The sequence below is a fragment of the Crocodylus siamensis genome, chromosome 2 (assembly GCF_052110815.1).
Source record: "Crocodylus siamensis isolate JL-2025a chromosome 2, ASM5211081v1, whole genome shotgun sequence".
In the NCBI taxonomy this organism is placed as follows: Eukaryota; Metazoa; Chordata; order Crocodylia; family Crocodylidae; genus Crocodylus; species Crocodylus siamensis.
The window spans coordinates 205,960,803-205,984,144 of NC_143396.1; the positions used below are offsets into that span (position 1 = coordinate 205,960,803).

General features: G+C 44.1%; 1 long non-coding RNA gene across 1 annotated transcript in view; it reads right to left on the reverse strand.

Moving 5' to 3' along the window:
- The window catches only part of LOC149871620 (uncharacterized), a 173,650-nt gene that overhangs the window by 131,939 nt on the left and 18,369 nt on the right, over positions 1–23,342 (reverse strand). The window contains exon 2 of the long non-coding RNA XR_016440544.1: positions 2,157–2,221. This is a non-coding gene — a long non-coding RNA (uncharacterized LOC149871620). The remainder of the gene's footprint in view (positions 1–2,156; positions 2,222–23,342) is intronic.

Here is a 23,342-nt window from a genome sequence, read left to right on the forward strand (position 1 = left end):
CCCCAGAATCAGAACCGCTCCCGGCTGGCCCCCTGCTGAGCGAGGAATCCTCGCCCACTGTCGGGGTGCACTGGCAGCTGCCTCAGAAGTGGGACAGCTTCCAGTGAGCCCTGTGCTGCATGGGGAAGCCCCACTGGACACCAGGCTCACTGGCAGCTGACGTGCACAGGCCAGGAAAACTCTGCCAGCTGCAATAGCAGCTGTCTCCTCGCCTCATGCACATCAGGATGCTATCTGATGGCACGGGGCCAGGAGACAGCTGCCACTGCAGCTGGCAGAGGTCTCCGGGCCCCATACACATTGGGACGGCCCTGTGCCTCCTGCCAGCCCCCAGATTACTACTTTGGGGGAGCCTGAAGCTTCCCATGGCTGCTTCAGGGGAGCAAAGCACAAGTAGAGCAGAGATTTGCTCCCTACAGGGTGCACATGTAGACATGCTCCTGGGGAAGGCTTACCATGCAGTATTTTACAAGTATTTTACTGCACAGTAAGTCTATATTGCATTAATAGCACTTGTAGATAGTGCCCTTTGTGAGTCAATAGCCACTTTTTCCAGGTGAGGGATGAAATAAAAGGATGGGTAAGCCTTTTGGGATCTGGTGTGCAAGCAATTAAATATATTTTTATAGTATCCCTAATACTGTACATCATCAGAAACATTACGGAGAGGAAGGGTCATTCACTGGAGAGATAAGACATATTTTTAAAGGTTTAAAGGGAAGTGATGCGACTCAAAGGAAAGAGATCTGGGGTTCCAGAGAGATGAATGACTAGCATCAAGAAAGCAACCCTAAACTGAGATGTGTCACAATGAGATACTGCTGGCCCAAAACAATGGTTCTACCCTAAACAAAGAGGAGCTAGCTTTCCTCTATCATTATGGGAAGTGAAGTGTTTAGTTGGGAATGAAAATGTTTATATATTTAATATCATATATCATAATCATTCCATCATTATTTTCTCCACCAGTGCCAGAAGACATGAAATTCTATATCAGAAACTGGAACAGTCATCATTAGAGAAGAACTGAAGTAGTCAAAAAATGTGCAGACCAGTTCTTAAACAACAGATTTTGCTGATAGACATGGACAACAGGATTTCATTTCAGGAGCCAAATCCCCCTACAAAAGGAAACATTCCTTTCTTGCATAAATGTTTTGGCAAAAGTCACTGTGCATAACACTGCTGAGAAACTGATTGGACAGATTTTTTTTATATTAACGAGGGCAAAGAGTAGACTTATTTTTTGTCCTTGGACAGTGTAAACTACTGCTGCAGTCTTCCTTGCTCAAGGAAGCCTTGATTTTGATTTAAAGCTACCCTCCAAAATTGGCTTAAAATACAGTACAAACATCTCCAAAATACAGTCATCTTTCTTAGCTGCTCTGTAGCACTTTGTTTGAACTTCTGCAAAGACAATTTGTCACAGCAACAGCTGAAATGAGATGTGTCAGCAAGATTAATATAACTAGTTTATACACTCTGCAATGGCAATCAGCACTAAGGGAATCAGTGCTGCTTCCAGCACATCTTTGGCAAGGGGAAATACTCATAAATTCATAGCGAGGAAGATGGACAATGTTTGCTTTTCATCAAATGATTTGAAGTAGTCCCTGCTGAACAGACCACATCATTCCTGGTCAAATCTAAGCCTGTCTATTCACACAGTCAGTTGCAGTACCTTTATGTATCCACTTTTGGGAAAGGTTCCTACCTGCTGACAAAAAGATTACTGGCACTGAACTAATTCCTGCCACCACTATTCCCAGCCAAGCCTGGCATCCCGCACAGCTGCTCATAGCAGGCCCCGGCTGGAGTGAGGCAGAGGCAGCCCTGAGTCTTTCTCTGCCCCTAGGTCAGCTGGAGAAAGCAGCAGGTTCGTCCCCCCTTTCCTGTGGCCAGAGGGAAACCCTAGGCAATCCCTGTTGGAGAGGGAGAGGAAGGGGGAGGGCAGGTGCCTATGCTGGAAGAGGGATTCCTACCTGCTTCAGGGACTCAAAAAAGCCCCTGGGAGCTGCTGCTGTGGCACCATCTGCCAGCTCATGGTGGGAAGGGGGAAGGTGTAGCTAACCCTGCAGTGCCAGTTGCATCTCCTACACTCTCCTTTTCAAACTCCTAAATCTGCCCATAGTTCATTATGATTCCTCTCTCCTTACCTCCTCAATGTCCTTTTGCTCTTTTTCTGACAGGCCAAAGGCTCATCCTGAAGCTCCCAAGTCTCCTGCAGAGAAAACAACACATTATTGGGACCCTGAACAACTTACTCACCTTTGTGTTCAATTGGTGTCGATTGTCTGTTTTGTCTAGTTAGACTGTAAGAACTTCGGAGAAGAGACGGTTAGTTACTACACGCATGTACAATGTCTAGCAGAATGGGGCTTTCATCTCAGTCTTTCTTAGGTGCTATCATGATAGAAATGATTGTCTATTTTAACTATAATAGTAACAATTTTACAGCAGCTTTCCTAAGCCCACATGGATCATACCTCTCCTTCATTCCACCTCTTTCCAATGTACTGTTCAATGAGGTATGATCCAGATGGACACTACAGCTTACAAGCATCTTATCTTACCTGTGAATTTCATCTGCCTCTTTGTCTGCAACTCACACTTACAATGATTATATATCAGGCAAAACAGAGAGACACAGACATGCACATACCCACATTGCCTTTTGTTTTTCACTTCATTAAAAAACCTAAGAAGTGGGTTTTGGCCAGTTTGGTTCAATGTACAAAAATCACAGCAGTGTAACTGGACTGTAAATCTGATACTTTTCTATTTCTACATTTTCCCTTAAAAAACTGAATCCTGTCTTGTGTGTGTGGGCAATGACGGTCACATATGTTTGGTAAGAGCAGTAGTTTGCTCTAAGGTCCTGGCTGACAATTCTTGATGGTTGTGGAGTGTGATGTGGAGGCAGGTACATTATGTTATAGATATTTGAGGAGTGTTTTGGGTCTAAAGATGCTTTGTAAATGTTTAGCTAGAGTAGTATCATGGGGGGGTTTTTTGATCAAGTTAAGAACTTTTCTGAACTGTGGAATAGATTTCCTTGAAATCTTAAGTGTCTATCAGATTCTGTCAAGTTTCCTCAAGATTCTCAAAGTTTTTTTGCAGAGACATAATTGGTTTCATTATAGAGGTGACGTTAAAAATCTTCCCCAGTGCATTTGATTGAAATAGGGAATAGAAAAATCCAACTTTTTGCCCTCTCTGACAGAAATCATTCCATTTTGACCACCTGATGGGCACTTGGGGTTAATTAGAAAATCCCCATCAAGAGCTCAGAGGCCAATATCAGCTGTCAAAATCCCACATTCCCCTCTTTCACCTCTTTCAAGTGCAAAACAACCTGTGTCTGAAGATGTGCCAGAGAATAAAAGGGCACACCACCACTGTGGGCTCTGACTTAGACCTATTCATGGCTGCGCTACTATGAATACAGCAAAATCTCAAATGAAAGTTTTAATCTCCCCACTGCATTCAGCCCAAAGAGAAAAGGGCTTCCCTTTTAACAATTTCCCCCCTTAAATCTTTTGTGTTGCTATGGTCCTGAAAAAGCTGAGATTTTGCTCAGACCCAGCAAGGGCTTTTTGCCATAGAAAGCACTGCACCTAAACCTTTTGTGCTAACATAAGTGTAAAGGTCTGCACAGACCAAAAGTAACTAATGCAAAAGGGCTTCAGAGGGTCTGCATACAAACGGAACAAGATCAGAGTTACAAACGCAGGCATTTGATCTTAGCCAGCTTTCCCTGCTTGCTCTCTGCTCCTGCAACTGTCTCAGAAGGTGCACACTAAGTACTGGGATGAGGGGTGCATCAGAAAACCTTAAGTAGAGAGCGGAAACAGACCGAATGATGCTGTAAATAAGTGATGGAAATGTCCCATTATGCCACCCATCAGAAAAGGCTATACATGCATATGTACATAAGTGCTATTAAAACAAAGCAAGGCTGCCCATGGTACCTTTATCAGATTGTTTTCTGTGCATATCAGATATCAAGATAGGAAATTCTGAGGAGACAAACTGTACTTTCTGCAATCCCATTAGTTAGTTGTACAGGCATCCACAAAGACACTGATGTGAGAGTTAGGTGGGTGCAGACAGGCAGTGGGAAAGATTTGGTATTAAAATATGCATGTGCTACATGTGGGGCTACTTAGTCTTTTTGATAGTTATTTCACTGCAAAGCACAGCCTCTCTCCCCACTTCATTTAACATAGCATAGTGCTTTCCAAGTGCCCCAAACTCTCCCAAAGTACCATTCTGAGTCACCTTTTGTGCCCAGTCCCTCTTACTGATACGAAGGAGGCATGATTTTATGACTGAGTGAGAATGCTTCTCTCCCCTCCCCTCCCCAGGACTGCGCGCTCTCCCCTTCAAGTGATTATTGTTTTGTTTTTTTCCCTCTGAGCAGTAACACCTACATTGTATGGAGAGAGACAGAGAGCATTCATACTCTTCAGAAAGGCATTCACTTAAAGGCAGCTGGAAAGGCTAAGTGTTCAGCTTGCCCTCTTCACTCTTGGATGAGTTTTGTGCAAAGCCAGGGCTTGGAGGCCTTTCCTTCACATTTCCAAGCAATTAATGAGAGAGTGATGAAAAAAAGGAAAGAAAAATGTTTCACTGTTTTGTCTGCCTTCACAATTTGTCCATTTTTGTTTGTAATTAAATTATGCCAGTAAATTCCTCCGTGATAATGGGAAAGCACCCATCCTTCTTGGATTAAAAAAAAAAAAAGGAGCAATGTTTATTTAATTAATACGTGTGTGAGCTTTCTCTTTTATTATGAAAGCATAAGTGTTTGGAAGTAGTGCCCACTATTAATCCAACAGCAAATGGAATTAATACTGCCAGCGAGATTCTTAGCCAAATAAGACTTTATTAGGGTTTTAATTTAGTATTGCCCTAGTTCTGACAGGCCAGTGAATCGGTTCTTTTGAAAAGATGTTTTTGCAGAGTGGACAGAGTTCAAAAGGTCCTAACGGCATGTTAACGACCTTTCTGCCCTGAGATTTGTGCAATACTGACCAGGATCAAATTCCAGAGGAGCTGTGTGGCTGTTCACTTCTTAAAAAGTCTATGAAAAAAAAGGAAGACGACCTAAACCCTTTCACGGATTCACTCATCTTTCTGTCTCCTCTTTGTTTTACCACTTCTTCTTTCTGAGACCACTGCTGCCATTTTATCATCAAGTTTATACTTATAGTAGACATACAGCAGGTGTCAACACTGTGTCACATGAACTACTGATAAAAATGTAATTGTACCTTTCATTTCCATTAGCCACATCATAGACGAGTGGGTATTATATCTTTTAGTAGCATTTTGGTAATCTAGTACTGAGACCATTTATTGAATGTTACCGTTTATCTAATGTCTAGTTTTCTTTTTTCAAAAGCAAATGCTTAATTAAAGTAATTTACTGAATATCATTACCTATACTATTTTACAAGAAATAATGCAGAATTTTTCATTTTAATTCCTTATTTTAGCTCAAGAGAAGCTGTGCATCTTAGACACTCTGATAACTGTTCTGAGTAGATGAGATAGATATTTACATGCAATCACTACCATGCTTCAGTCATCATCCATGGAGGAGCAAGGGATTAGGAATAGCTGCTGATTTATTATAGATATCTGATGTAATTTCTGATTTATAAAAATAATGGGAGTCAGTCAGCAGCAAAAATGTTAAGTTCTAAATTATATTAACAAATATAAATTATTTCTTTCTTTCCTTCTCGTATTCCAAATGTAGCAGTGTTATGTTCTTATGCTTTAATAGTAATTGATTTATTCCAAGCAAAAGTTTCATCAGATCATCTTTGCACAATTAGAACAATTCAGTATTTTATTGTTTAAAAGGCAGGAGGAACATAGAAGCCTCTGACCACAGTGCTAGTTATAGTACAAACATATAGAAAATCACAGACCCTCACCAGTTCAAAAGCATTAACATTAGAGTTTTAAACCTGAGTTAATTAACTGTCCATTAATATGAATTAACTGAAACATTTGTATATGCTAGTCTAAAGTAGCAGGCAACTGCTTCTGTCCATTCTCAGATCAGAGACCATTCGTATACGAGGCAAATGGTATTTTGGCAAATGACTTGCTTTTCAGTCGAGATTCAGAATGTCCAGTCCTCTGAACATTTGTAAGGAATCAATGCCTCAAATGGTAGCATTAAATCACAGTATTTTGTTCATGAGTAATGATTAAAGGGTACAATGTTAATGTCATGGACCAAATTCTGTGCTGAACTACCAGCCTATGAACAGCAGTTCTAGTCAATGAGGATTCAGAGAATATGAGTCAGTGCCAAATTCAGCCCTATATTCGTGTGAGTAGTTCTCACTTATTCAAGTAGTCTGGCTTATGTTAGTGAGACTACTCATGTGACTACGAATACATACATGGAAGGTTTTGAGGGGCTGTGCTTGGAGATGGACTTAAGCAAGTGCTTCAAGTTAAGATTTTTAAGTCCTTCAGTGAACTAGGACTTTGTTCCTTTAATTATATTTGATGAGAAATTACTCATATTATATACTATTATTAACACTATTATTCTGTCACCTATTCTTTTGTATTACATTCTTTCAGTAAGGATTCCTTGATGCCTTGTGCCTGAAAACTTGCATAAATCTCTCCCAACTACGCAGCTGGCCCAATAAAATATATCACCCACAAAAATCCTTGCCTGTCACATATTTCCTGGACCATCACAGCTACATCACTCTAGCACTACTATAATATATTCAATTAACTTCTGTCATGACCAAGTATATGTTATTCTTGTAATGTCTTTTAAATACTGCAATAACATCTGAGGCTGCACTCAGTGCTTCACTGTATGAAGTGCTCTTCAGACATAGAGACAGCCTTCCTGACCCAATTTTTATTCATTGTAGGCTAGACTGTACTACAGCATAACCTCATAAATGCAGATATCAAAAATCTGGAATTATCAAAAATCTGGCACTTTTTAAAACTATACTCCATTGAGGAGTAGCAGCAGCCAGTCCCAGAGCAGCAGAGGGGGAAGCTTGTACGTGGCAGCTGCCGCTGCCATCCACCACCCCATACCACACCACTGCTCCGTGTGCAGCTGCTGCTTCAGGACCTGCCCCTCTCCTCCCTGCTCCTGGACCAGCCCCCACTCCAGTTTCAAAAATCCAGAATTTTCACATTTCCAGCAGGCTCTTGGTCCCTAGTGTGTCAGATTCATGAGGTTATACTGTATTAAGGTACCTGTCATGGGAATCAGTTAGGGCCATTCCACCTTAAAATACAAGTACATCATTGTATTTTGCTGGTGGCCAGCTAGCTCCAGTAGCCAAGAAAAGTGGTGGGCAAGATCTGCTTCTTGCTGGGGTGCATTTCTCTCTCAAAGGGCAATTAGCAAGGAGCAAGCCCTGGGCTCAGGGTAGCACTAGGACTGCAGCTGTCATTCATACCTCCATATGAAGTACAAAACAGAATAGCCACTTTGTTTCCTTTTCCCTCAGCACTTGCACAGCCTTTCAAAGGTCAGGTGCAATCTTATTTGTTTTATTTGGAAACATGATTTTATTTCCTATTTCTGTCTTCTCTCTCTAGAATCTTAAAAAAGCGTGTAATTACAAACCGAGCAAAAGACATTTGGTGAAGTATCTTCACTATACAAATGTTTCTTTCAAGATATGATATTTGCAAAATCTTTTGCAAAGTTTGCAAGAGTTTATTCTTACAAACTTTAAGTTTGTTCTCCTATTTCAGTCACTTTCCCTGTCAATTAACAGATAAATCTGTGAAGAAAGCCGGAAAAAAAAAATCAGTAAAGTGTGTGTTTTACTCTTTGACCTTTCCTCAGACTTAAAGATGGGAGGTTGAGACATATTAGCTAATTCATCCAAAGTGATGGCTTTGAAAAGTCTTGTGTAAACAGAGCAGAGTATAACTTTATCATGTACCAGAATGGTCAAGTTGAAACTTAGGCTCCCATATTAGCCATCCCACAAGAGGAAGAAAGATGCATTTTTTTAAACAGGTTAGATAACCAAAGTTAAAAATCCTGTGGAGATAAGGGAGCTGTAGTTGTAACCCACATTGGCTGGTTGCAATAAACCTTATTATGGGAGTTTGGGATTTACTTTAACATATTAACATATATGAAAAATACAATTTACCATGGTTACACTAAATTTTAACATGATAAATAGAATATCTATGAAGACAAGGCAAGTGAACATGTCTATGCCACAGTTTTGAACTCATATTTATGGAAGATTCTGCTTTCAGTGTTAAGGCACTAATTGTAACCCATTATTTTGTCCAAGTTATTTTGATTTTAGTAAGTTTGAAGTAAGTACCAAATTTGCTGAGTATATAACAAGGAACAGAGGTTCAAATGAAGTGAACACCTTTCTGTGCTGCAGCGAATATAAATGGTGTTTTTATAAGAGTTGCTTAGAACAGATATTGACTCTCAGTTCCTGTTGACTATCTAGCTGCATAGAATTTACTGCCTTTGCAATGCCCAGACATGACACTTAGTAGCATCTGCATGAGATGAGGGTATGCCAGATCGAAAGCAGTTGGCCTGAAAAGGAAAGACAACAGGCTGAGAGCTATGGGGCTCTTTAGCCTGGAAAAGCGCAGGCTCAGGGGTGATCTGATGGCCACCTGTAAGTTTATCAGGCATGTTCACCAGGATCTGGGGGAACAATTGTTCAGCAGAGCGCCCCCAGAGATGACAAGGTCAAACAGTTATTAACTACTGCAAGACCATTTCCAGGGCTGGACATAAGGAAGAATTTCTTTACTGTCCAAGCCCCCAAGGTCTGGAACAGCCTGCCATCGGAGGTAGTTCAAGCACCCACATTGAACGCCTTCAAGAGAAATTTGGATGCTTATCTTGCTGGGATCCTATGACCTCAGCTGATTTACTGGACTTGATCTTCTGAGGTCCCTTCCAGCCCTAATGTTTATGAAATCTAAGATTGAGTCAATGCGAATATGTAACTTTACAACTTGCAACACATGCCGCAGAGTTATCATTATGCCCTGATGATGATCAGGGAGTTAGGCTTTCTGTTTCTCGTGGAAAAATGGAGTAAAATGCAGATTTCCCCCCTTACCAGGGTAAAACACAGATTTCTCATTTTAGCAGAGAAACCCATGGACATTGCAGTTCTGCAATGAGCAAGGAGATCCCCATGTGGCCTTACTGTGCACTGCAGCACTGGGTCTCATGGGCTGGGCTGTGGAGGCCCTGAGAAAGGGCGGTAGGGTAGGGAGCCTGAACCTGCAGTACGCAACTGTCCCCATCCTGTGCACAGATCTGGGGGGAAACATGTTCCCCTGCCCCCCCCCCCGGATTATACACAGAGGGGGGGTGCCAGCCCCTCCCACCTGAGCCCAGAACAGGCAGGTAGCAGGTGGGGAGCAGGGCTCTGCTCTGCTACAGCAGCCCCTGCCTCTTGCTGCAGGCAGTGGGCTGTGGACCTGGATCCCTGGCCCCATAGCCCTGGCAGCTGGGGGCTCCATCAGCAGGGCTAGGGGGCGGGGGAAACATCAGCAGAGCTGGGAGGGTTGTGGGGGGCCTTTCATTTTAATTCTGGATTTGGGTGGGTTTATCAAAGAATTTGCAATTTTTTATTAGGGAAAACCAGGATCCCTGCTGATGATGTATAAATGTTACAGCAGAGGGTCTTCTGCACTGGGAGCCAACTCTCTTTAAAAGGTTTTGATGTTGCTAAACTTGCAGAAGCCCCCAAGAAAAATGAAATGGCTCTGGAGCCATGTCAGAGGACACAGGACCTGTATGCCTAGAGTCCCATGTAGCCACAAGGCCAGAAACCCACAAAGAGTCATAGAATCATAGAAAGTTAGGGCTGGAAGGGACCTCAGGAGGTCATCTAGTCCAATCCCCTGCTCAAAGCAGGACCAGCCCCAACTATGTCATCACAGCCAGGGCTTTGTCTAGCTGGGTGTTAAAAATCTCCAGGGATGGAGTTTCTATACAACTGCTCCAGGTAACCTGTTCCAGTGCTTTGCTACCCACGTTGTGAGAAAGTTCTTCCTAATATCCAGCCTCAGCAACCATTGCTTCTTGTTCTGTCATCTGCCACCACTGAGAACAGTCTAGCTCCATCCAATTTAGGACCACCCTTCAGATAGTTGAAGGTTGCTATTAAATCCCCGCCTCAGTCTTCTCTTCTCCAGACTAAATAAGCCCAGCTCCCTCAGCCTCTCCTCAGAACTCACATGCCCCAGCCACAAAACCATTTTCATTGCCTCTACTGGACTCCCTACAATTTGTCAACAATTTGAGGATTTGCTGTAGGGTCTCCCAAGAAAAACTAACTCTACCATATAACAGAAAAAATTGGAAGGGCTTTGGGAAGGGAACTGTGTCATGTATCTCCAGCCCCATTCCTGCTGTCAATCTAACTATTTTGAACTATCTTATGAAACACCACGGTCTTACTTGGAGTTAGTGAGGCTATAATACAAGGAGTTTATTTGCACATCCAAGTTAGTTTGCCACAGCCTGAGAGAAAAGGAGACAGGATATGATACAAACATAGTGGAACTGGTGCAGATCCTGATATCAGTGCGCTGTGCTTATGGAAACTACCACTTGCATTCGTGCTACTTGCTTTCCTTTGGAACTGAACTGAATGATAGTCAATATGCGCTCATCAGAATAAGCTACATGGATGCAAGACATATGTTACCCATAAGACAACTATTCTGGGATGTGCAAAAGATGGGGAATGAGAAAGAAGGAATCTAGTAATGAACCTGGAGAGTGTTCTTTTTAGCCGATATCAACACTGAGAATGGCAAATCTGAGTAACAAACCAACAGGGGGCCCCATACTCTATCCATGAGTCTAAGGCAGTGGTGCCCAGCCCCACAGACCAGACACATGGTGCACAGTCAGTCTGGTAACCAGATTTTACATGGGATCAGTCCACAGGTGCGATCCAGTGCAAAGACCTGACCCCAAGCACTGCTCCAACCTGACCCTGCAATCTGGTTGCAGCTGTACACTGGTGTGATCTAACCTGCGAGGACCATATTATCTGGCCTGTGGGAGCTCCCCATGGGTCTGGATGTTTGGCAGCAGGGGACTGACAATTAACACTGTCACATCTTCCCCACTGATAGATTTCCAGACAATGAGGCTCCCCGTGGGTCTGGACAACATGGCTCCATAGGACAGATTTGGTTTGCAGGACAGCTGGTGTAAGAAGAGAAATGACTATTGTACATAACTGTTCAGTGTTTTTTTGGATCAGATTATCCCCTCTGGTAGGTGAAGCTAACAGCTAAACCAGCCTTTCTGAAAAAAAGACAGAGAAGGGTGAGAACAGCAAGTAGCTTGGCCACATGAGACTAAAGGAACAATTCTGAAATAGTCATCAGACAGCATCCAGGCCTACAACAGAACCAGAGTGGGGGTTAGTCTGGAAAAATTTCATCCACTCACATATTGTAGGTATCTTTGTGAAATGCAGTTGTATCTTAACAGTCTGATTTTGCCACTATTGAAATAACTGGCAAATTTTCCCTTTGGCTTCAGTGAGTGCAGAATCAGACCCTCAAGTTCCAAACACATTTTAACCTGATTATTTTACTAGCTGCCACATCCTTAAATGCCCCATGGTTCATTGTGAACCATTTTTTTCAATGGACCCTTTTACCCTTTTTGTGCATGTGAAATCTTAGATTAGATTATGCCATGAATACAGTATGAACCCTCCAAAAAAAAATCCTCTGCCAAACCAAAACACTTTCAAAGAAATTGTAAATCTCTTTGCTTTCCAACTGATGCAATTGTCAAAGGTGCAGTGCAACAATGATAGATAGTGAAGCAAACCTGATTTGCCAGCAGGATTGGGATATCTGCCCGTTTGGAAAAAGTCTTGTTTCCATGTGAACATGGCTGAGAGACCAGGCACCCCTGCCTAGGAATGACTTAATTTATATGCCCCGAGATTGAGGTCATATCAATATCATGCACGATCTCTACCAGCTTTACACATTCCTTAACCTGAGAACGTTCAAGCTCATTGAGAGCTATTCATACTTGGCAGATTGATATAGTAACTGACAATTCAGTGCCATCCAAGTGTATCTGAGAGCACAAAGCTCACATAAATATTGTTGAGCATATCCCATTGTGGAATAGTTCTGTTATTTACTTCTGCCATTCAACTTGCTACAGCTCCCTGCAGAAGATCATTTCTTTCAGTGCCATATATCTGACGTGGAACTTTCTTTTTTCCCTTTTTACCACTACAGCTCTGGAAAAGGCAAACAGTGGTTTGTTCATCCTTTACCAATAAAAACTATGGAACCAAATAAAACGTGCAAGCAATGTTTTATTCAAACATTAGGGCAAACTTGGCTATATGAGTGGTGCCAAGATAAAATATAGGAAGCGTTTTGTTTATAAAAAAAGACACAGAAGGGAATATTGAAACCACCTGATTTCTCTCTGCATTGACTCTGAGGAACAGGCTGTCTGCTTCCCCAGTCTAGGCCCTTCCTGAAGGCAACTGTGAGCAGTTTATGAGGAATATAAGGAAGATTTTTGTACAATTTTACCTCAAGGCCATTTTAGACTTATCCAGCTGGCCTCCAGATTTGGAATAAACACACCTCTCTGTCTCCTCATTTCCTATCTCTGGTATCATGCAGAAAGAAATCAATAGGAAAAAAAGTATTTGGGTAAGGAAATCAGTATGAAGTGTTGCTCATCATTCAAACTAAATCTGAACTAACCAAACTTGTTTTTATTCATCAGAAGAGTTTGACTGAAGCCACCCAGAACTTCTCTCACACTTAAGAAGTGTTTCTCACAGTCTGTTTTATCTGTTATCTGTCTGATAATGCAGAGATGGTCAACCTCTCTGGCTCCACAAACTGGATGAGTAGTGAGGGGCTCATCTGGGGGCTGGATTTTATGTGCAGAGTTTGTTCGAGGGTCTGATTCAGCACAGGATTGGCACTCGTGGCTGATCTGCAGGTGCAATCTGGTGCGCCAGCACAACCCTGGATGTCAGATCCCCCGCAGAACAACCTACACACTGGCCTGACCCCAAGCACTGGTGCGATTGCACATGGCCATGTCATCTGGTCTGCAGGGCTCCCAGTGGGTCCAGAAATTTGGCAGTGCAGAAATGTAGCAGCATTAATTGCTGTGGGTCTGGGAGAAATTAATGCTGCTTGTGCTCCCCTGCCACCAAATTCCCAGAATTGGGGGGAACCCCATGGTCCAGATGACATAGCTCCACAGGCCTAATCTGACCCATGAGTCAGAAGTTAAGCACCACTGTGGTAATGAATCCCTTCCAGAGAACAGCTGGGAATTTATCTGGCCTGCTTAAACGGTTGTTGGTAGCTCCATTTTTGGCAGATTTAAGCAGATTTTAGGAACCCCAGATATCATCTTGCAAAAAACCACTGTGCTGCCTGGGTCTCTACAGCACAAATTTCACTGAAGAAATCATTCAGGCTATTTTCCTGTTATCAGCTCTAAGTATCAGGATAAACTTTAATTATCCTCCTTACAATGAACTACAGTAGTTAGAATTAGAGGCATTAGACAAATATTAGTAGTACTGTAGTTAGTACTAGTGGAGTTAGTACTGGAGGCATTAGACAAACTTGCCCATTTAGCATTGTTCACATGCCAGCCCCTTACTATTTTGATTCAAAATATGATTACAGTCCCAATGAGGAAAAAGGAAGAGGGTAATGAGGCTTATTATTTCTCCCTCCCCTCCTTTACCATAATGAAAGATATTGAAATTACAATCAGATAACACCAGGTGAACACTACAACAAACTAGCCCCGAGGCTTTTCTGATGTAGCACAATAAAGAGATTGTTCCTAAAATGTCTATAACACCAAATGGAATCTGCTTCAGCAAGCCATTGATTTGTTTTACTTGATATTTATTTACAAGCAAAGTCTGAAAGAAACAAGGCTTTCAGACAGCACCGCTTATAAAATATTAGAAGATTTCTTTTACGTCAATGGTGTCATTGTCAGACAAACTGTAAAACATTTTTCATATGTTTAATTACACCTCAAAACAAAATTATGGCGTAAATACCATGAGCAATATCACCAGTCTGACAGATGGAACAACTGATAATCAATGACATTAAGCAATTTACATAAAGTCACTCAAGAAATCAGAGCCAGGAAGGGAACCTGGATTCCTGGACTGTGTGCTGTCCATTTGACAACACCTCCTCCTGCTGTGTCAGAAAACCAAAACCTTGTATTTGTATAAACTGCTTGTACTTAACACAAATGGGTCTGTTATAGACGGCAATCAGACAAGCACTAAGCCTCCATTTCATCTGACTCCAATCTCCATCAGACAAAACAACCACACCTACATCAATCATTTGGTGTAAAAGAGATGGAGTAATTGGAGTAGAAGGTTGTCAGTGGATTGAAGGGCTTCTGTTTGGAAAGCAGATGTCTTGGCTTTGCCTTGGTCTTGTTTATTCTTGATAAATACCAAAGCAAAGCAGCAGGGTCACTATTATCTTGTGACAACATTCTGTTAATTAGGCATGTCATTTGCTTGTATGGCCTAACCTTCTGCAGATCCCAAGCCTTCCTCTCCCACAACAATTAACTACACAAATACCCAAATGATAGCTGCTTTGTGACCATTGTTCACAGTAATTTATTTTGCAGTTTCAGATGTTGATCTAGCAACAGGCAACTCAAAAAAAACACTTGATCTGGCTCCTGGGCATAAACATAAAAGATAAGAAGAATTTTTATGTGTATATAAAAAATGCTATAACCAAACTGTTCCCTTCTTTTGCTGTTCTTTGGTGACTGACATGACTACTCCAGACCGCCAGAAGTGGTTACATTTAGAAGACAAGCCAAGTGCATAATTCATACGGTGATTTGCAAAAGTACAATTATTATTGCCTTAAAATTATTTGTATGAGAATCTTCTCAGTTACACCCAGATAACCCCACAAATACTAATAGTGTTGTGAAGATGGCCCCTAAATGTGTGGGGCCAACCCTCTTCTGGCAGATGTGCCACAAAATTAGCCCCATACGTGCTGCTTTACTTTCTGCTCCCTGCCCATGCTCCCTACCTGATCTGTTGCTCTGCTTTCTGCTCCCTGCCTCATCTGCCATTGTGATGCCTGACCCATCCTCAATCTGTCACATGCCACATGCAAAGGCTCCTTGTGTCACTTGTGGTACACATGCTGTGGGTTGGCCACCCCTGCTTGAAACTATAGAAAACAGGCACTAAAGAATCAAAGAAGAAATAAGGTTCTTCTGTCTAAGGAAGAAGCTGCTTACAGCCAGATCAGCTACTGCTTTTTCATTAAAGGCAGACAGCCACACCTATTAACACCACTGTGAATCTGGCCCATGTTGCATACAAAGGAAATACATACAAATACCCTGCAACAGATAGTGAAGTTCTGTGAGACTAGACTTGGAAATGTGGAAAATTTAAATTGGGGCAATACGACTTACAGATTACCTGCAAAGGGAAGAAATGTAATGTGTTTCCTTTAGGATTTCTATATTTTTTGCTTCTTAGATATATCAGGAACTTTGAGTTGTATCTTTCCTGATACCACTAGTGGTTTCATTAGGGATCATGAATATGTCTATTGTGAGTTTTCTGATTCCCGAATTGAAGAGATGGATTGGCTCAGCTGCTTATCAGGTGTTCAGATTAATTACATATTAGCAATTACTCTCTCATTTCATGAATCGTATCTGTTAGAAAGGGTCACAGAGCAGCCTGAAGTGCCCCAGTCTCTTCCAGCACCACATTTCCCTCCTTGCCTGGCAGAGAAAGGGCAACCATAGCAGAAAGGCAGTACTCTGCAATCCTCCACCAGTTATGTTTTAACTTGGATGGTCAGCACCCATGTGACCAGTGTAATCAGTGATACTGTAGAACTTACCCTCAGTTATTTTATCTTCACTGTTCTGGAGCGTTAAAGTAATGTTGTGAGCATGATGATCAAGAAATTCTACAAGAGACAAGGATCTATCCTCACTGGCGATATGCTCCCTTGTGTGTCTTGCTAGATCTTCTAGGAGCATATCCCATAGTTGGGCTACCATAAGCTGAGCCACTCTGATTCTTTGCCTTTGAATTGTGGGGAACTTTTTCTGTTCTTCTGAGTACATGGTGAGAATTATGAGAAAGCTTGAAGAGAACTGTCTAAAACCACTTAATTAGCCTAAGTTTTTACTGCAAGATTATCAACAAGATAAAAGCCTCACTGGCCACATCTACACGTGCACTTTACTATGGAGTAGACTAATTAGCTGCAGAGTAAGGCATCACTGTCCACATGAGATGGTATTAGACTGCAGTAAACTAACACTGTCAGAGACAGTAATATCTTTTTTTGCAGTAATTAACTGTAATTAAACACACCATCAAAAGTGACTACAGGGCTCTTAGTGCAAGAGTGAAGGGGATGTGGGCTCAGGTGGTGTTCCTTTTCATCCTTCTGGTCAAGGGAAAGGGCCCAGACAGGAGCGGGTGCATCCTGCAGATCAATGCATGGCTGTGCAGGTGGTGTTGCCAGCAGGGTTTTGGCTGCTTTGACCATGGGATGATGTTTCAAGATGAAGAATTGCTAGGAAAAGATAAGGATTCACCTGATGAAGAGGCTGAAGAGTATTTTCACAGACAGACTCATTAACCTAATGAGGTGGGCTTTAAACTAGGTTTGCACGGGGATGGAGACTAAAGCCCTGAGGTAAGTGGGTGAGATGGAGGAAGACCAGGCAGGAGGGGGCTATAGGGCAGATACTCTCTTTCTTCCTGAGAAATCAGGGCAATTGCCTAGTTACCTCAGGTAACATGAATGCACAGAGCCTTAAAATCAAACAGGAAGAATTGGAAGTCCTCACAGAATTATGATGTGATTGGAGTATCAGAGACTTGGTGGGATAGCTTGCAAGACTAGAGCACTGTCCTGAATGGATACAAACTGTTCAAGAAGGGTAGGCAAAGGAGAAGAGGAGGAGGAGCTGCACTTCTACATAAAAGGGTCATATGATTGCTCAGAGATAAGCCTGTTGAAAGGCTCTAGGTTAGGGTTAGAGGAGAGAGCAACAAGGGTGATGTTGTGGTGGGGGTCTGCTATAGATCACCAGACCAGGAAAAAGTAGTGCATGAGGCTTTCTTCAAAAAGCTAGCGAAAGTTTCCTGATCACAGGCCCTGGTTCTCATGGGGGGACTTCAATCACCTTGACATCTGCTGGGAGGGCAATACAGCCATGGGCAACTGCTGCCTCCTGAGTCAGGGGGGCACTTGCCTCCCCAGCAGCCAGTCAGTGAACAGGGTGGGGGGGTCCTCCTGTGGCCGGTCATGCTGACCGAGGCAGGGAGTCTCCCTGCAGCCAAATACAGCAACTGGAAATGGCAGGTGAGCACAACGGGCTGCCGTGTGATCACAGGGATCACTTCTCCTGGTGCCCCCACTTCCCAGCTGGTGCTCTCGGGGGTGGGATGCTAGCACTATCGCCTGCCCCACCCTGCCTGGGAATGCTGGCTTTCAGGGGGTGTACCAGTGCTTTCAGGGAGTGCATGTGCACCCCCTATGCATTGCCACTGAATACAGCACTGCACAGGCAATCCAGAAAGTTTTTGGAAAAGTGTTGGGGACAACTTCCTAGTGCAAGTGCTGGAGCAGCCAACTAGGGGTAGTGCTCTTCTTGACCTGCTGTTCACAAACAGGGAAAAATTGGTGAGGAATGTACTAGTAGATGGCAACTTGGGCAGCAGCGACCACGAAGATGATTAAGTTCAGGATCCTGAGGAAAGGAAGGATGGAGAGCAGCACAGTAAGGGGAAGAGGAGTCCAGGAGAGCTCATGGGCAGGCTGTACTTTAAAGAAGCCTTAGTAAGACTGCAGGAACAAACCATCCTAATATGCAGGAAGACTAGTGAGTATGGTAGAAGCTCAGCTTGCTTAGCAGGAAACACTTCAGTAAAATAAATCACAAAAAGGAAGCTTATAAGAAGAGGAAACTTTGACACAGCTAGGGAGTACTGCTCGAGCATGCATGGTTGAAGTCAGGAAGCCCAAAGCACAATTGGAGTTGCAGCTAGCAAGGGAATGTGAAGGGTAACAATAAGGATTTCTACAAGTATGACAGTGAGAAGAGGAAGATCAGGGGAAAGCGTAGGTCCCTGACTGAATGGGGGAGGCAACCTAGTGACAGGAGGATGCAGAAAAGGCTGAAGTACTCAGTGCCTATTCACTTCAGTCTTCACAGGCAAGGTCAGCTCCCAGACTATTGCACTTGGCTCCTCACCTTCTCTCCTGTACTGTGCTGCCAACAGTGGTGAAAGAACAGATTAGCCAAAGAACAGGGGACTATTTAGAAAAGCTGATGTGATTGCAGAGCTGCTCTGACCATCTTCTTTGAAAACTCATGGGGATTGGGAGAGGGCAAACATAGTGATTAGAAAAGGGGCAAACGTAGTGCCCATATTTAAGAAAGGGGGGAAAAAGGAGGATTCTAGGGAACTAAAGACTGGTCAGGCTCACCTCAGTCCTTGGAAAAATCATGGAACAGATGCTCAAGGAATCCATTTGTAAGCAACTTGGAGTTAAAGGGTGATTAGGAACAGTCAGCATGGATTCACCAAGGGCCAGTCATGCCTGTACCAACCCAATTGCCTTCTATGTTGAGATGATTGGCTCTGTGGATGCAGGGAGACCAGTGGAAGTGATATAGCTTGATTATAGCAAGGCATTGGTATGCAATCTCCCACAACATTCTCACAGGCAAGCTAAGGAAGTGCACGGGCTGGATAAATAGACTGTAAGGCTGGATAGAAAACTGGCTGCAGCATCAGACTCAGAGGGTAGTAATCAATGTCTCAATGTCTAGTTGGCAGACAGTATTGAGTGGAGTGCCCTAGGGGTTAGTCCTGGGGCCGGTTCAATATCTTCATCAGCATGACCTAGCAGGATTGTATAGAGTGCACCCTCAGCAAATTTGCAGATGATACCAAGCTGGGGGGGAGTAGTAGATACACTGGAAGGTAGGACTAGGATTCTAGAAATGACTCTAGACAAATTGGAGGATTGGGCCAAAAGAAATCTCATGTGGTTCAACATGGGCAAGTGCAAAGTCCTGCATTTAGGACGGAAGAATCTCATGCACAAGTACAAGCTGGGGGCTGACTCGCTGGGCAGTAGCTCTGCAGAAAAGGACCTGGGGGTTAAAGTGGAGAATAAGCTGAATATGGGCCAACAATGTGTCCTTGTTGCAAAGAAGACTAACATGGCATACTGGGCTGCACTGGTAGGAGTCTTACCAGCAGGTCAAGGGAAGTGATTATTCCCCTCTATTTGGCACTGGTCAGGCCATATCTGGAGTACTGTGTTTAGTTTCACAGCCTCCCACTACAGAAGGGATGTGGACAAATTGGAGAGAGTCCCATTTGTGGGAGGGCAACATAAATGGTGAGTGGGGCACATGACTTAGGAGGAGAGGCTGAGGGAACTGGGCTTATTTAGTCTAGAGAAGAGAAGATGGAGAGGGGATTTAATAGCAGCCTTCAACTACCTGAAACAGGGTGGTTCAAAAGAGGATTGCATCTAGACTGTTCTCAGTAGTGACAGATGACAAAACAAGGAGCAAGGGTCTCAAGTTGCAGCAAAGGAAGTTTAGGTTAGATATTAGGAAGAACTCTCTTGCTAGGAGGGTAGTAAAACACTGGAACAGTTTAGCCAGAGAGGTTGTGGACTCTCCTTCCTTGGAGGTTTTTAAGGCCCACCTTGACAAAGCCTTGGTTTGGATGATCTAGTTGGGGATGGTCCTGCTTTGAACAGGGGGGTGGACTAGATGACCTCCTGAGGTGACTTCTAATCCTAATTTTCTTTAGTTCTATAATTCTATGAGTAGACACTGACCACAGGCATATTTTGCACATAGTCAACCCACCCAGCAGGGCCCTAGGCTCTTGCCTGCTGCTTAGCCACACAGCTCTGCTAGGGTAACCACACATCCCAAATTGGACAGGACAGTCCTAAAATGAGAACATCAAGTCCCAATCCTGGGATGCATGGCTCTGGGACAGCATTTGAACTGGAACCCCTGTACTGTGCAGGGATCCAGGTTGTCCATTCACCATGGAAAAATGTGGGAAACAGCGAATTTCCCTTTGGAGGCTGGCAGAACTCCAGCCTACACAGGGCAGGGAATGGGATGCAGGGGGCATCGTGTGTGTGTGTGCGCACGCGCGTGCACACATAAACATGTCCAGGAATACAGCTCCTGGAAGTGGTGGAGAGATGGTCCCTTAGCTGCCTGCAAGTAATTTTATGGGGAGTAGATTGAGGCCCCCGCAGTGAGGGAGGAAGTAGGGCAGGGACGGGGCCTGGGTGTGCTGCCCAGCCAGAGTGACACATGGGACCCAGGGCCAGGGCAGGACAGAGCCTGGGCAGCTTATCCAGGAGGCAGGGGGGAGCTGACTCTCTGCCTCCCAGATCTGTACATAAGGTGGGGATGGATGTGAGCTGCCTGTTGTGGGCTCGGGGCTGTCCGCCTTGCTGCCTTCCCCCTGGGAGCCCTGTGCCAGTCACTCTGCTATGATGAGGTGCCCACTACCCATCTGTCAGCAGTGAGGGTGACGGTGGTGGCAGCAATACAGAATTCTGCCCCCCACTGCTGCCGGGAGGGCAGGGGGTGCCTCATCATGGTGGTGTAGCTGGTACAGGGCTCCTGGGGGAAGAGCAGCAGAGCAGGGAGTTCTGAGCCTGCAGTAGGCAGCCTGTATCCACCCCCACTCCCTGCCATAGCTCTGGCTGTGTTGCCACGGGGGTGCCGGGGGGGTGGGGGGGAAGGTGGGCACATGTCCTGGCTTTGCATTTTGAAAAGATGGTCACCCTAAGCAGGGCCATGCCTGGTGGGGGAGGAGCAATCGGGGTGACTGCCCCAGGACCTGCACTTTGGGAGGCCCCGCAGAGCTGGGTGGAGCAGCGGCTCCACGTCCAGCCACTCACTACCCCCCCCCCCCACTGCTGCCAATGGCAGTGGCAGCTTGTTCAGGTCCAGGGCCCATGGGATAGGAGCAGGGGCAGGGCCCTGCATGGACTGATTTGCCCTGGGCCCCACACACTGCTCAGATCAGCTCTGACCCTAAGCTCTGCATGTTCAGCACCCTTGTGCTCCAGCCAACCTGTCTGCCACCTAACACCACCACCCAGAGCCCAGGGCAGAGTAGCAGAGCTGGCCATGGCATAAACTGCTCCTCTCCAGCAAAAATTGTGTATGTCCCAGGTGCATGTGTAGACACTGTGCCCAGAAGTAGTTTACTCTCGCTTAAACCTCTCCAGAGTTTATTGCTTCAGATTAATTGTATATGTAGATGCATCCAGTGGGTATGTGTTCAGTACAGAATTAGCCTGATCCACATTTTGGGTGCTGATTCCTAAAAACTACTTTTCCCATGAATGACTGGTGCCTTCTGCTTCTGCAACTGGGGGGGCACCATGGTGGTGAATGGGGACCACCCGCAGCCACTGGTGTCAGTGTCGGCAGTGGCAAGTGGCAAGCGGGGACCACCTGCAGCCACCAGAGTTAGTATCGGCAGCGGCTAGTGGCAAGTGGGGACAGCCCTCAGATGCCACCAGGAGCGTCAGCAGCAAGGAGGTGGCAGGTGCGAACAGCGACCGCCTGCAAAGGCCAGCAGCAGCTTCAATGGCAGCCAACTGGGGCGGGGGGCACATGCCCCTCCCCCCCCCCACAAGTTGCCTATGACTTTTCCACCCACAAAATGGTCATGCTCTCAACCCAGTTGAGCTGGTTCTTCCTGATGAATAGGCCAGAACCCAAGTCAGGCTTTCACTTGGGCTGGGGATCCTTCTACACTTCACAGAGTATACAGTAAGCTGTGTGGTTTTGCTGCTCAGACCTGGGATACCTCTGCAATAAAGAAATTGTGAGACTTGCCAAGATCACATAGGAAGCCTGGGGCATAGCAAAGAATTGAGCCCTGGTTTCTCGAGTCCTAGACTGCTGTCCTTACCACTGGACCATCAATACTGCCTCTTTTTTTTTTTCTAAACAAGCATTTCATAAACAAGCATCAGCCCAAACAGACTTCCCCAACACACAGTCTCCAAAGGCCCTGCTGGAAGAGCTGCAGTTTTCCTTTGCCGAATCTGAGCCTGGTGCTCGTCTCATTGAAGTCGCTAACAAAATTCTTACTGCTTTCAGCAGGAGCTGAATTTGTTCTTAGTTTTCATATTGATCTAGGTCATCTCTAATGTTATAGTTTCTGTATCTGAAGATTTTATAATACATTTCTTTTTATTAGATTTCAGTATACTTCACAAAATTTACTAACTCTGAGTACCATTACTTTGCCAAACAGCAAAATGCAGACACTTTTAGAATGAAACGGCAGCTGTTTTAAAAATGCAAAGAAATGCTATGTGCCACTGAAGGATAGGAAGTGAAGCAGCACACTATTTCCCACTGAAATTACAGGAAGAATGTAAGTGAACAAAATATAATATAGAGATAAAACCCTTTTCTCTTCTGAAACATGCCTGTTTTGTGTATGTGCTTGTGCATGCATGCATGTGCTTTAAACAATCTCAAGTGACAAGGCCCTCAGCTTTACATCTTACCTAAATGAGGCATCTCAAGAATGATGTAAACAGGTAAGATTAGAACTTTCATTTTCAATCATCTTGACTTTTGGTTGATGCTTTTTTTACAACCATTCTGGCCTGACATGATTGGAAAGATCTCTCAGTTTAGAAGACCCATTCTTTCTATGGGTTTCTGCACAGCAGTAGCATGCGCTTCCACCCTCACTTCCCCCGTTGCTGGGACACATGTCGCTGGTAGTCATAATCTCCCTTTCTCCTTATAAAACACTAGCACCAATTCTCCACATAAATATTATTAAATCATAACCACGCAAGGCTCTTGCAGTGCATCATGTCACCAGAAAATGCAGGTAAAATTTGGTCTCTGTGCCTGGCATTCAGCTCTCCTTAGACTTTCTGTGTGCTGAATGTGAGAACACCACTTATATAATATACACCCCGATGCTGACCAGCAAAAGTAACATTATGTAAATCAAATGCAACCAAATAACTACAAAGAAAGAAGACAGAAGAGACATCATTTTCCTTTAGAAAAATGTTAAACTTCTTGCATGCAGCAATACATCCCCAAAATTTAGCACATGAAGGTCTGAAGAAAACATGGTTTCAGGAGCCTTACTGAGGTGCTTTTGCTTCCCTGACTTCTCACACACTATTCTTTCAAATGAATT